This window comes from Myotis yumanensis, unplaced genomic scaffold (genome assembly GCF_028538775.1).
Source record: "Myotis yumanensis isolate MYYU_CA2020_CCGP unplaced genomic scaffold, mMyoYum1.0.hap1 SCAF_7, whole genome shotgun sequence".
Taxonomy (NCBI): Eukaryota; Metazoa; Chordata; class Mammalia; order Chiroptera; family Vespertilionidae; genus Myotis; species Myotis yumanensis.
This window is the reverse complement of record NW_027223758.1, coordinates 73239372-73255412: the sequence shown is the minus strand read 5'-3', so window position 1 is coordinate 73255412 and position 16041 is coordinate 73239372.

The following is a 16041-nucleotide window of genomic DNA, read 5'->3' as shown; positions in this document are numbered from 1 at the left end:
CCTAGTTATAACTGGTATTTCCCTCCACATCTGGAACATTCTACAATTCCTAGAAAGTTGCAGAGGTCCATGAAAAGAGGGTTCTGTCATAACTACAGCAAGCTCTCATAGCTATGTAAAAAAAAAATCCTGCCTCTAGGTTGGATTAACCAGTTTTGGCATCATTGGGATTTGATGGTGGCCAAAACAATAGGGGATATAATAGTATATTTTTAATTACCTAGGAATTAAATAGAATACCCACAAATAAGGGACAAAGAAACGAAAAGGAAAGAAAAGAAAAAGAATACAAAGAAAAGCAAATTAAAGCAAAATCCTCAGGGACTCCAGTATTGAGTAACCATGAAAAAAGGGGAAAAGAGATGACAAAGGACACTGAAAAAAATGTCATTCAGAGAAGACAAGCAGGTTTGCTGGATTATAGAAGCCAAGACTGTCCGAAGCAGGGAATCGTCAAGTTAGTTGAACTCTGTTGAGTGATCCCTCAATGAGACAGAATACCTGTCTTTACTTTTTAAATTTAATAACTATAACTCTCCACTAAAATGGAAAACTCCCAAAGAACAGAGATTGCTGTCCGTTTTGCTCACTGCTGTACTCCCAATACCTAGAATAGAATTTGTGTACATAGCAGGCATTCACTAAATGCATGCATGCATGCATGAGTGAATGAATAAAAATAGATTGAGAAGTGTCCATTTTATTTAGTGGCATGGTCGCCTCTCTGGTATTGAAAAGAGACTATTTTCTGAAGTGACCAGAATGAAAGCCAAATTTGGCATGTTTCGGAGATGTCAGTACAATTTTAGAAAATGAATGCAGTTGTGTAGAGAATGTTGCTATTAAAAGAGGGCACACAGCAAAACAGCTGAGGGAAGAGTAAAATGAAAGAAGATCATTTTTCTTAAAAATGGAGTTGAGAAAATGATATTCCAGAGTATCACACTACAGAGGCAGCAAAGTTATTGGGAAAAAAACACACAACAGAAATGAATGACGTCCAGGGCACAGGTGAAGGAACTGCCTCAGGTGGAACTGCAGAACCTCTTAGAGTTCCTTTTAGTCTGGGTTGGATAGAATTACCATTGCTGTATGCACATCTATGGTGTGAACAACTCATATGATTTTTTTTTTTTTTTTTTTTTGCACAAGTTATACTGAACTCTGGTTTAAGATGCCATTGAGGCAACTGCAGGGACAATAGGGCAATTTTCTATTAATCCCTAATAGTCAGATGATTTAAAATGAGTATATTTTACTCTTTGGATAAAAATAAATCATCATAAGATTTCTGGAAAAAGCCTGTTCAATCTGATATGCTCCTCTTTGGGGCTGGGTTTACGTACCCTCAGTGGTTTGCTGAGGGCCAGTCACCTCAGAGTCTTTGAGGATAGCACCGATTATCTGCTCAAATATGGTGATAGCATTGATTATCTGCTCAAACACCACAATGCTCTGCATTGTCTGGCATTTCTTTTAGGTTGTGGGATATAAGCCTAAGAAATATACTATGTGAAAAACATGGGTGTGTATAAGGAAGGAAAGTTTTATGGTATCTATAGGAGTGCAACAGCAACAGGCTCAATTGCTGGAGATTTCTCACTTCTTGATAACGTTGGCTGCCATCATTACTCACACTGATCTTAAATGTTATTGTGTGTGTTTTTTTAAATTAAGAGAATAACATTATTTCAAACAGGAGAAACACACTCGACCATGGATAAAATGGAATTGTAGTTAAATCCAAAGTGAGTCCTTTAAACTGTATTTATTTTTCTGTACACACGCAGAGGCACAATTTGGTAGGCTTCAACTAGTAGTACTATTATTAAAGTAATAAGGAACAAGGGGATGAGAATGATTGATGTTCTCAGTACGGATCTGTATGTTCTGATCTGGGTGAACTATGGAAGATGTTTCCAGTTTCAAATCTCAAGCCCTTCTGGTAGCGGGAGCAGTGAAATCCTTCCATGTCTGTGTTCAGTGTCCAGACTAAAGCGGAACCTGCTCGAAGGGATTATTTTGTATAAATATTCTTTGTCCTTAAGCTGCTGTGGTAAGTCTATCTCCACGTCATAGCTGGTTTTAGGAATGTCACTGTTGTAGTCTTCAGAACCATGCCCAGACAGGTAACAGAGGAAGCTGCTCACAGCAAACAAGAGTCTTAGTCTGTCCTACAAAAGGGCACAGTGTAGGGCTCCCCTCCCCTCCCATGTGTCTGAGACCCTGAGATTGAAGGCTGAAGGAGTGTGGTGTCTGTGGTTGCAGTGAAACTGTTTGTATCTAACCTATCTGCCCATAGGCAACCTGAAACCAGGGAGCAAAAGAGAAAAAAGGTGTCCTCGTTGGAAAGGTCTAGAAAGAAAACGGGAAAATTGTGCACAGGTAAGTATGCTATGCACTTTTTTGTGTGAATATGAGTGCGGCTTGCAGACCAGTGGCAGTATAATTGACAAATAGCAGAAATTCCTACCTCATGGCTTCTCCTCCTTCGCTTTGCTAAGGGAGATACACAAGTCCATGAACTTACCTTACAAGCTCCTTGGAATGTCTTCAACAGCAGCTTTTTCCCAAGATCCTGGCACTTAGTAGGTGGCAGCCGGGGGCAGTGTGACACAGTGGTTCAGAGCTTGGACCATATGCTTGCTTTGGGCCTCCTCTTCCTCATCTGTAACATGGGGATGATCAGACTTTTCAGAGTCCTTTATGGATTAAATTAGATAATAGATAGCTAAGCGCTGGCACAGAGTGAATATTCAATAAATGGCAACGTTTGTTATTTCTACTTTTTAAATTATTATTATAAAATACCTTCCTCCAGCCTAGTACTCTCACCCAAACTCTGGACCTCCGTGTCTTTTTCTGGGAGGCCAGGGAAGGCTTCCAACTCAAAATGTCCAAACTGTGCCTCATGATCACCCCCACCCCCAATCTGGTACTTGTCCAGTGCTCACTGCTTCAGTCAAGCGAGCAGCATCCAGGAAGTTTGGCAAACTGTCATCCTTAACATCACCTCCCCTTCCTTGAGCTGGTCTGCTGGGCTACTGAGTCCTTTTGATTTTCCACTTAACTATCTCTTGGAACATCCCCCTTCCCTTCGTTGCCCGGCCACCCTACCCTACCCCCAGCACCATGTTCCCTACCTCGGGGAACACAACGTGATCTTAACTGGTCTGCCCCTCACATCCTCTCTTGACCCCTCCAATCTGTTATCCACATTGGCAGAAAGATGGCTCTTTTAGGAGCACAAACAAGTCCCTGTTCCCCTGAGAATAACCCTTCATAGCTTCTCAGTGCTCTTAGAATGAAGACCAAAACACTCCACCATCACTCCAGCCTCAGCTTGGAAGTCCTCCTTCCCCTCTCCCTTCTCTGAGCTCCACTCACTCCAGCTTGTTTTGGTTCCTCAAAAGGCATTCCTTCCCCAGGTCACAGGACTTCGGCAGCAGCTGGGCCACCCATCCCTGGTCACCCCCCACCTGGTCCTGATTAACCCTACCCATCCCTTAGTTTTGTTTTCCTTCAGAAAAAGCTTTCTGAATAGATCCATCTCTTTTTTTAAAAAATGTTCTCATAGCACTATACCTCTGGTTCATGAACATTTATCACTGTTTTGATATAACATATGTTATTGTGGTTATTTGATTCATATCTGCTTCCCTTTAAGGTGTAAGTTCCACAAGGACCAGGGACGAGAAGGAAAGACAGCCTGTTTTTGTTCAGCTTTGGACCTACAATGTTCAGCATAATAAATGTTCAGTATCTGTGTGTGCACATGTGTATATATGCATGTGCGTGTGTGCATGTGTAGGTATAATAGCTGCTTCTTGCACCCCGGGTTTTTATTCACTGACCTCCTACATTTTTCCCCGTCTGAAACCTAGTGAAATGAGGATTTCATTCTGTGTTGATGACAAAGGAAAGCTGAATGATATTTGGGGCAAACTCTTCTCTAACTTTGCAATGGGGATTTTTATTTAGTGATAGCCTTTAGCACATGTTACCCAAGGCCAGACTTCTGTTTTTTCTACTTGAATTCAGGCCCCCAAACTCCTTAACTCCCTAAAGATGGCAAGCCCCTTGAGTAGAAAATCAGAGGGTGGGGCTATTAACCAGTGAGAGAAGCTGAAATAGCTTCTGTAAATAGAATAGGGAACAGTCTTGGGGTCCCATTAAGCCAAATATCAAGTGATATTTCTTAGAAAGGGCCAAGAACCAGGTAGAAACGCCAAACCAGAAAATAACTCAAAGAAGGCATTTATATGAAGGCTAAACCAGTGGTGCAGGATTGTGGCGAGATGAACAGAGGCTGGTAATCCAGAGGGCCTTGATTCAAGGGTATGTTTTAGAGCCTTATCTAGGTAGGCATCAACCCAGCTGGGTGGGTGGCATACAGGAAGTTGTTTCTGTATATTTTACAGGCATGGGTATGGACTCCTCCGGATATTCATGAAGAGCAGTGTTTCCCAAACATAATGTGCACACACTTAACTTGGGGATTTTGTTACTATTCACCGATTCCGTGGGTCTAAGGTAAGACCAGTGGTTTTGTAGTTCTAACAAGTTCACAGGTGATGCCAGTGATGCTGGTTTGAGGACTGTGGTTTCAGCAGTAAGAATAGAGAGCAATTCCAGCAGACTTGGAAGAGCTCCTTCAGTGACTGATACTGTCTGATAATTCCAATGCTGTGATAAGCCATAGCCCAGGCTGCTAAGCATGCTCTCATCTCTCCTATTTGCTCTGCCACTGGGGACTCATGTCCATTCCAATGCTCTGTAAATGCAAGTCAGTCTTCACAATCAGAAAAGCAAACTGGGCCACCATCAGTTTGAAATGCACCCAGGTTGGGAAAGGGTTTCTTGAAATACTCTAGTGTCTAGAATCATAGGTACCATAGTCAAGACAATGCTCAGGACTCTTTGAAAGCTGCTGAGAGGCTGAGGTAAAGGTGGTAGAGGTAAATGGGTAAGAATAGAAGATACTTATTAGAGTTAGATATACAGAATAAATATCTAATGAGTACTCTGCTATCTGCGTGTATCATGGCAGCATTATGAGGAAGGAACTTTTTTATTTTTTTTCTCCATTTATCAGATGTGGAAACTGAGGTCTGCAGAGACTAAGAAACTTTCCTAAAGTTGTGCAGCTAGTAACTGAAAAAGTCCAGTTCTGACCCATAAAGACCCACTTTATATCTATTGTTCTTAATCTGCCCGCCCACTAAAATATTTGAGGAGCTTTCAGAAAATACCCATCCCTTAACCCTCAATAATTCTTATATTTTACTGCTATTTAAAAGCCCATCTAATTAGTGTATATTGGTGTTGAGTGCGATTTCCTAAGCACTGACTCTTAATTACTAGGATTATGTCCTCCAAAAAGTAATGCAGCATTCAACCTAAACAGCTAAGAATGCTCGATGGGGTATTTTGAGGAGACTGGGCCTGGGGTCACACAGTGCCCAATACTAACACGTGGCTCACTGAGCACCGATCTTAGGACTACAGGATGATTTGCAGACTCTATTGGCTGGGGTTCTACATGATAACAGCTCTGCGGTATTTATCACATCCCAGGACACATTATTCTAAGTACTTCAGACACTGCCTCCTATAGTCTTTCAAAAATGTCCTACATAGATCTCCACTAACATTTCCCATTGTACAGATGGGAAAACTGAGATCCTGAGAGGGTGAATGCCTCACCTTATTGTGGGTGGAATGAGGATTCAAACTCGAGCCCTTTGGCCCTAGTCCATGGGATAAACCACTCTGCTGCACTGTCTGTGCTTGCTTTTCACTGCTCAGATGATGCAGGTCTTCACTACCTTTCATGAGGTGAGAGCAGAAAGGCATGAAAAGGGATTGATTGCATCAGGAAATGGAGCCCATATCAGAGAATGGAGCTCAATGAATGCATGGTGTTTGGGAAACAGATTTCCACTTATAACCAGGAACCAGTTTTTATCTGGCAAAGCCATGCAGGAAAGGAAAGGGGTACTTTGGGCAGGAGTGAGTCCCTCCATCGCAGGTACATCAAATATGTCCCAGGTGCCGGGATGGCAGTGAGGCTGTAGAAGGGTTCAGGGATCACATGCGGAGTTGGCGTGGGTGCTGTCTGAGGTTTCCTCTCGACATGACTCTCTGTGATCCTGTGATCTGACTTCCGTCCTCAAACACTCAATCAGCAAGCAAGGGCTTGATCATTTACAGTTACACTGTGAGACGTTTCCAGGAATGATTTCCCAGTGGCATTTTAATAAGTACTCTATAAATAATAATTTATCGAAGTTGCCTACTGTGTTAGAAAAGGAATATATTAAAGGAGCCTGGCTAATTGATGCTGGCAGTTAAGTTCCCTGAGTCGAAACCAATCAGTTTATCTACATGGTTTTAAAGATTTGGGATGAAAGTGCTCATTATATTCCAACATCCTAATACCCAAAGATCCAGATGGTTCACAGTATATTGACATGGCCTTCCAGGAAACTTATGTGCAACACTGAGTTGAAAATGTTCTGATACAATTAAAAATAAATTGGATCAGAAAGAGCCTGTACTAGCCGGTGCTCTCCTTTGGCTGAGAGCTGAGGTTGAAAGATGCTGAAATCTGTGTGACCCAAATCAGCGAGATTGCTGGTTCTAACTTGGATGACCACACAGCTTGAGTTGCCAGTGACTGTCCAATTCATATCTGTGGTCCCAGTGTCATGTTTAACAGAGCACCCTTTCCTTCCCAAAGGGTCCTGGTTTGGACAATAAATAACACAGTCACTGTGTACTTTATACACCTAGTTACAAGCACAATGAGAAAGATTGGATGGGCCTCAATCTAACTGGGGACAAGCAGGCCCAGAGGAAGACCCAGTTTCTGATGGTGACAGGAATTCAGACCAGGAGGCAGAACGGGCCTTAGGGAGAAGTCACTTCTCACCATTCTGCAAGCACTGTTTACACTTATGTGATTCAGGAATTTCACACAGCTTCTTCCTTGAGCTCAACTTTTGCCTGAGTGTATGTGCCCGTGAGAACACAAAAATAAAAAAATCTATGAGGTCTGTATCTATGAGACTGTTTTTTATTTTTATTAAGATTCTATATATGAGTGAGATCATCAAAAGGTACAAGCTTCCAGTTATAAAGTAAATAAGTCATAGGCATGTAATGTAAAGCATGGTGATTCTAGTTAATAAAGCTGTATTGCAGATTTGAAAGTAGCTAAGAAAGTAGATCTTAATAGTTTTCATCACAAGAAAAAAAAGTTTCACTATGGTGATCAATGTTATTGTGGTAATCATTTTGCAGTATATAGAAACACAGAACTATTATGATGTACCTGACACTGATATGATGTTATATGTCAATTATATCTCAATTAAAATTATAGTCATTTTTTATTTCTTTTTTCCCCAAAGTTGCATTAATATAGGATGGTTAGGGACTAAGATACTAGAGTCAGATACATGTACAAAATCCTCCAAAGATTTTTCCTTAGCTAGGAAAAAATTAGTGTGAATCAGGCTTAATAATTTAGTCTCTCTAACCTTTTCTCGGGATTTTATAATAACGACTAACATTCTTGAGCCTTTGGTTAATTGCAACTATTATTTTTAATACTCATGGAAGTGCTGCACGATAGATATCACTACCCTCATTTTACAGTTGAAGAAAATGGTACTGGAAGAGATAGACCAACTTGTCCAAGATTCTACATTGAGCAGGTGACAGTGTCCAGATTCTAACTTAGCAGGTCTGACTTGCTCCTCCTGACTAGTGCTCTGTTTTGAGGAAGATGTTGTGCCTAGTTCATCAACAAATACTTACTGAGTTGAGTGGGGCAGTGTAAAATGTATGAGCTGGCCTCTGCCACATGAAGATCACAGTGGCGGGGTGGAATGTCAAAGTTCAACTAACACAGATATGAGGCAGACTATGGATGTGATCTGAGAGGTACCAATGCCTATGGAGAGATAGTTGCCCACTCAAGGAAATGATCAAATGAGTAGAGAAGAATTAGGGGCTGGTTCTGAGGGGTGAGAATATGTTAAAGAGATGGAAGCTAGAAGATGACTATGCCTGGCAGAGGGAATAGCCTGCCTGATAAATGGCACTGGCCCTAGGAATAAATGGTGAGTCTGGGTCTTCAGGCAATCCATTTTGGCTGGACTACTGTTATAAAGTTCAGATGCCTTCATACAACCTGTATGGACCTCTCACCATGTCCTCTGCTCCCTACTTCCCATCACACAATTCTCTCCCTGTGTTCCACGCTCCATCCACAGCTTTTTCTATCACTTCTCTATTCTCCACACTGCTTCAATTCATGATTATGTTCATGATTTCCTGTCAGACTGAAATACCCTTCCTGGATGCTTTCTTCATTTAGTTCAGTATTGTTGGCCTCAAACGTTGCTTCTTCAAGGAAGCATTCTCAGATAGCCTGGGCCAGGTAATGCCTCTCTACCATGTAGTTCAATAGTTCCCTAGTACGTATCCACTGCTATGCATAGTGCTTGGCACAGAATAGAAGCACAGAAATAAAAATAAAATAAAATCAGCTGGAAAGAGATACATAGATTAGAGACATGCACTTTGAGGCAGGGGTCAAGTTCAATGACTGTTTCTTCAGTGATCCTAGTAAGAACTAGTAGAGTGTCTGTGTAAATAGCAAGGGGGGCGGGGCGGGGGTGAGGAAGAAAGATCACTAACATAATCCTGGCACATGAACAAGAATCTCCTCCTAAACAACTTAGAAGGACTTAGAATTTCAGACTCCAAAAGATGGAAGAGTGTTGGAATCCATCTAATCTTAGAAATCTTCTCCCTGCATCTCTCAAACTTTCCTTACAAGTCATCAGCCATTTTTTCGTGAGAGTTTCTCCTGTTATTAAAAAAAACCTGTGATAAGAATTGCATTCATTTAGTCAGTCATCCATCAAATGAGCACATGCAACTCACAGTGTATACTTGATAGCAAAATACCAGGATCCAAGGATGAGCAAGGCTTTTTTCCAATCATAGAAAATATGGGAGGCAAATAGAGGAGACAGAGGTTTGAAACAGAGAATAAAACCTATTTGAGGACTGAGTCTCCTCATTAGGCCCATTTTGGCCTTTGACAGTGCAAAATTGACCAGTCAGCCTCTTTTTTTTATGTGAAAACATCTATCTTGTCTCCCCAAAGATTTGCCTACACGTTCTTCTGATATGAGGCAATTATTTCATATTTTCTGCATTAGTTGTGGCCACTGATAATCTCATGAAGATTTATAAAATGTCAACTTGTTCTTTCCACATGTATTTAACTAGTAGATGCCTTCTTTAGACGTGTGTGTTGAAGCGATGGTTATGGAGGGGATGTGTAACTCACAGATGCAAGGCGACATTTGGTAAGAACAGACAGAACCGTTCAAGTTTCTCAATTATAAGTTAAAAGGCAGAGCCTCTGGAACTGGATTTCCTTAACTTTGGGGAAAGTGTGATGTAATAATCCTTCATTCCTTCTTTCTTAAGAAATGAAGAGAAATGAGTGGTTTGTTCAGTTCCTGATATAAAAAAAAAAGTCAACTTTAAAGCGATATTTTATTAGAACCATAAGTTTTGTTTGAAAAATTTTAAATCCAGAGTTTATTTTCCTTTGGTATTGCTGCAGAGAGTCAACAGGAATTGAGATAATTTTTTTCTTGCATTTGTGCCCACTTATTAAACACATGTGTAAGCTAGATTCCTTGCATAGGTGCAAAAGGGATTAGGAGTTGGGGGTGGGGGTAGGAAGGTGCAATTTGGTCCATTGACCTGTTTCCCTGCCCTCAGGACTCTTTCAAACAGCTGTGAGAAAAAGGAGGAGGAGGAAAGAGGTAATTTAGCAGTTCGTATCCAGATGTTCATTTCAAACACACCCTGAACAACTTTTGCATGGTTTATTTCATTTTCTGAGACCATTTTTCACAGGCCTGTTTTCTCAGCTGGGAAACTTCTGGTGTAGTCTTTTCAAACAAATATTGCATTTGGCATTAAAAGGAAAAAAAAGAGCTTTTGAGACATTCAAAGGACAATCTGTTTGCCTTGGTCCGCAGAAGCAGGACGGCAAGAATGTAGGCATTCTCTACCACCCAAAATATAGGTAAAGTTCCCTCTTACATTCCATTTACATGGAAACCTGACAGCTCCGCTAGCTTGATGATTGTCACATTCTATCATTTTTTCGGTTGGTCTGGAGTGTCAGAGACAAGAAACCTGGCTGGAGGCAAGCAGAGCCAGTGGAAGGATCCACCCCATTAACACTAAACCAGAAACTTGCACATGGCACTTCAAACAGCCGTCCACTTTCACAAAGCTCTGTGCTATTCTAGTTCTGCCCATCTTCTTAAGTAAAATGGGAAGAACTAGAAGAAAAACAGTTCCGAATGTTGATGCATCTCTTAAGCAGAATATCATAGGATACCATCCCCATGGCTGGTCCCATTCACCTCAAGGTCAAGGTCCTGGGCAGAGGTTGTTCCACTAGAGTCATAGGAGTTGGGTTCTAGAACAGCCCTTGCCCACACGAAGTGTGGAGCCAGTTCCCTGAACAGCTGTAGGAGATGGAACCATTCCTCATTCATAGTTTCTTTAGGTTGAATCAAACCTGGAAATAGCCTCAGAAGGAATGGACAACCCAGAGAGCTGAGTCTAAATGGGAAACCCAAGATCTGTGTCTTTAAGGAAAGGAGATCAAGCCATGAAGATAAATAGAATCAGAAGAAACAGTCCAGCAAAGTGAGTGAAATAGAATATTCAAGGGTTTAAAACCCAAACTGAGTCTCTGGTAAGTGTCTAAACCAGCGGTTCTCAATCTGTGGGTCGCGACCCCTTTGGGGGTAGAACGACCCTTTCACAGGGGTCGCCTAAGACCATCGGAAAACACATATATAATTACATATTGTTTTTGTGATTAATCACTATTCTTTAATTATGTTCAATTTGTAACAATGAAATTGGGGGTCATCACAACCTGAGGAACTGTATTAAAGGGTCGCGGCATTAGGAAGGTTGAGAACCACTGCTCTAGGGTATCATAGCTTTGGAAAGTCTGAGTAATCCCTTTTTCAAGACCCCTCTGGGCACAATCTCCCACCAGATCACTAGGCCAGAAAACCCTTGCTATTTTGTCCTTATGCCATCCTTTTGGGCTGTAAATGTTACTCAGTAACTATTCTGTGCCCTCCAAGGTAAAAGAAGGATGTGTCTATCCATTTTACTTTTTATCCAATCCCAGAGTTTTCCCTGCTTTGCATTGCCCCGCCTCCCTAATCTACCACCAATGGATTTCATGTAACCCCCCTTACTTCTTCTCCTTTGATTCTGATGCATAAAATATGTGGCAAAACTGCCATTTCCCCAGAGCATTTTCTCAATCTATTGAGATTTTACTTCCCAGCAGTTGTCAGTTTGGCTCAAATAAACTCATGTAAATTCTCTACAGGTTTGGAGGTTACTTAACCTCCATGGGCCTTAGGTCGGAGTGTTAAAATGGGGCTGCAGTGCCAAACATCTAGCAGGCCCTGTACGGTCCTCTCTCCGCACCAAAGTCCCCTGACTCAGAGAATGCAACCTAACTGACCTCTCTGCTTCTGAAGGCTCCTGCTGGAAGGCCTTGCTCCCTAGGATGCCACACCTGGGAGCCGGGTCCAAGAGGATGGCGGGGGAGATGGAGAAGGCGCCTCCTCCCCGGATACCCCAACTCTACAGCTACACAAGAAACATGTCCTCTGAAAAAGAGCCAGAACTGCCTGCGCAACACCTTCACATCGGGCAGCAGTCAGGAGAGCCACGTGGAGGCAGGTAGGAAAGGTTGAGCCAGCCTCACCATTACCTTCCCCTCCCCACCCCCCTTCCCGCGCCACCAGGACCCTCAATGGGGAGTGAACTCACCCTCCTGGGCTGCAGCTCTTCCCCGAGGAGTGAAGGGTTGCAACCCCACCTCAGGTGCCCGGATTTTAAGACCTGCACCTGTGAGATGTGACCCAAGTTTTGGCTTTGACCAGCAATGGCTCCTGATGTCCAGGGGCCAACGGGCTGTGGGAACTGAGAAGTGGTTCTTAAAGGTCTCGCTGGGGATTCATCACCTCAAGGCCAGGGTGGAAACAGGCCTGTGAAAAGCTTCCAGATTTTCTGTGATTAAATGCTAATCGTAAGGCACTGGGCTCTGGGCTAGGGATTTGTTAGGATAATTTCCCAGGATGGAGGCCTGGTGGGAACCAATTTCACCATCTTTTTTTACCTTGCAAAAGCCAAAGCAGTCAGGTTGACTTTTTCCCCCTATTTAACTTTTTCATTCTTTTTTCCCCTCTATAACCCTCTCTCTCTTTCCTTATTCTTTTATTATTTTTTTCTCTCTCACGGGATACCATGTTCACCCTCCCACCAATGGGTGCCATTGAAGCAGGAATTTGGAGGGAACATAGGCAGGCTTAGGGATTTTTTAGAATTGGGGTCCATGGAAAAGCGCGGGGCTGCAGACTGGGAGAAGGTACATTTCCATAACACAAGGAAGCCAGGTGCACCTACATCTCCATAAGACAAGGGAGCAGCAACAGTTGCATTTCCATAAGATAAGGGAACTGGAAGTAGCCAAGAAAGGTCTATATTTACAAAATAAAGAGAAGGAAGCCCTTCATTCAGATGGAAAAGAAGAAAGCCCAGAGGAATGGAAGGACTATGAGGAAGGAGGGCCTTAGGAATCACTATAGTAACCAATTCAAGGGGAATACTGACCAATCAGAGGAGATATCAGGACACAGGAACTGCAGCCTTTATAAACCTTAGGGAAAAGGAACTCAGTGGGACCCTTTTCCCCTCCCTACTTGGGAGTTCATTTTTTAGGAATCTTCCCCCTCTCTATGTGGGAGTCTCTACTTGTTCTTCAATAAATCTCCATCTTTGCTATACCACTTTCTGTCCCTGGATTCATCCTTCGATTCTGGCAGACAAAGAATCCGGGTTCCAGTCCAAAAATTCGGTATCATCATGTTCCTTTTCTCACTCTACCTGGTTACACCTCACCAGCACCTCCCAGAAAGGAGCTTATACACTTGTCTGGAGCCTTGATTTTTGTGACTGTTGCTCGTGGGACACCACCAGATCGCCTGGTGGCCAGCAGGGCTTACACTTGTGGTCCCTCCAGACTGTATGTATTCACATATCCTAAAAGCTGCTGCGTGGGGGTCTGGCTTCCAGGAAGGGTGAATCTAAGTGGTGACTGAGAGCCCCCCACTTTGGGGCACTGTCAAGCCTTGGCAGAGCCTCGACTACTGGGAGATAAAATATAAAATAGGCTGGTTGGACAATCAGGAAGGTCGAAGAGACCACCAAGAACTAGGGCAAGGTTAAAGGTTAAGTTTTATCTCCCATACGTGGCTACTCCTTCAAGGCAGGAAGGAGATGACCAGTAAGCAGTTGGTTACACAAAACTCAATATCAGGGGAGAAATTCATTCAGAAGGTACAGATCCAATAGTTATAAGCACCGAGGTGATGAGCCTCAGAGGCCTGAGAGCACCTAAGAGATTAGAGGTTGGGAGGGAAAAGGGCATAGAGCAGAGACCGAGGGACATCTGCATTTGGGGAACTGCCACTTAAGAAGACCCTGAAAAGACAATGAAAAAGAAAATTGAACAAGAATATTTAAAGTGGAAATTAATAAGAACAGGCCAGGAAATTTCCTAAAAGAAATAAGAGGGAGGGTTTTCTAACTTGTAATATAAGTGATATAACATATCTTATAAATGATAACAGTTGTCTAAAACTACATATTACACCATGAAATACTGGGAAATGGGTGAAGGAATGAAACATAAAATGTGCTAAATTTCTCAATTGGAACAGGATAGAGTCAAGAGCTATTGTTTTTCTTTGACCTTGATAATTAGAGGAATATCAGATCAAGTATGTTATTTTGCAAAATTCAGTAGAAACAAAAACAGGATGATTCCTCCCAAATTACTGTAGGAGATTAAAGAAATCAAAGCAGAGTTCAACTAGCAAAAGACAGGAAATAAGGGAAATGGTAGGAAAGCATGACATACAGAAAAAATAAAATAAGGTCAGAGAAGGAAGTACAAATGTATCTCTTTATGACAGTAAATGTAAATGATTATATTTAAAAGCCATCAGTTCAGTTGAGAAACAAAAATACTCCTCCTGGATGATACAATTTCTAAAAAGTGTCTCAGAAAGTTTAAACATAAAGTATTTGGAAAATGTGTATTAGGAAAATGCAAATACAAACAAATAGACGTGTCAGTATTAATATTAGATAGAGTAGAATCCTGGGTTGAAAAAAATATCCAAACAGGACAAGAGTTAAATTACTTGGGTCTATATTCCATTATGAATAAATAACTATAATATACTTTGCTAGTCTCAATAACAGTGTGTTAAATAAATATGTAAATTAATCTTTTCAAAATTCAAAGGAAAATTTCTGTTTGGAATGTATATGTATATATATATATATATATATATATATATATATCAACTAGCCTTATTAGAGAGACAAAATAAATTGAGATAGATAAAGCTATGTTAATATGATAAGATTATACCAAACTTGTATATTACACCTAGAGAATGAATACTCATCTGGCCAACTATATTTCAGCTATTTCCCTTCTGAATTTCAATGAATGCTTCCTAGGACCAACTTCAATTGCCTTTAGGATGTGTTTTCCATGAGATTATAAAATTATTTCTTCACTTTGTCCTACCCTATGGTCACACCTGTCTGATGACATTCGGGGCTCAGTACTGTTGGTATGTTCCCACATGCTAGTATCCAGCCATTTTTAGAAGGATCCTAAACTTTCTTTTCTATGAATAAGGACAAGCTCATGAGAGACTTACAGATTCCTTAGGTTCCTATTTTGTAAGTAGACTCTTGGGAATATTAGTTTAAACTACCTTCCCGGAATCTCTAGGAAAACTGTCTTTTAATTTCTTGTCCTATTAAACACCTTCCCAGGACTTAACTCCCATGCAGGCTTTTAAAGGGACTCACATTATTCACACTAGAAGTGACAGGTGAGGGTGTACAGTCATGTCGTTCGTCAGGGTCCGATCAGTGCCTTGGCATTGTTCACAAATGAGCAATTGGCTCTAACATCAGTAGTAATATTGGCTGATGGTCCTTGCTAAATACATCTGGATAAGTCCTCAAATTCTCATCCTTATCCTGGCCACATAGTCTTAAAATATCTTTGGATGTAAGAATAGTTATAAAATCACTCTTCTCTGACTCATTGCCCACATGCCAGAATTGGGATAACGCTACTCAAGACTTTCCTACTCTGATCAGAATGGAGTATTTCTGTCATTCTTGTCATCATCCTCATTCTCATCATCATGTTTACTACTAAATGATCACATGTTGGAATTGTCAGCCATGTTGAACACTTCGCATGCATTCTATAATCTAACATTACAATAATGTTTAAGGTGGATACCATTACAACTTCCACTTTAAAGCCCGAGCTGGTTTGGCTCAGTGGATAGAGCATTGGCCTGCAGACTGAAGGGTCCTGGGTTTGATTCTGGTCAAGGGCACATGCCCAGGATGTGGGCTCAATCCCCAGTTCGGGGCATGCAGGAGGCAACCGATCAATGATTCTCTCATCATTGATGTTTCTATCTCTCTCTCCCTCTCCCTTCCTCTCTGAAAATAAATTTAAAAAAATTTTTAAAAACTTTTCTGATTAATAAATCTGATTTCCAAGACCACAGTGCAATGACATAGCAGAGCTGGTGTTTTTAATACTTCTTTTAATCATAGGAAACAACTCCTCCCTTCTCCAGAGCCCCTCCAGGTGGATGCCTATTCAATCTCTAGTTACATGGGCTTCTCAAGTCACTTCAGGGATGTCTGCCTCTTTGATGGCTTCCAGAATATGTCCGTTCTTCAATATCCGTTCATAGTCAAGATGTTAATGAAAGAAAACACCCCAAGCTCTCTCATTATGTATTATTGGGAAATTGACCTAAAGCAAGGATTTTCAGTGTTGTCCTA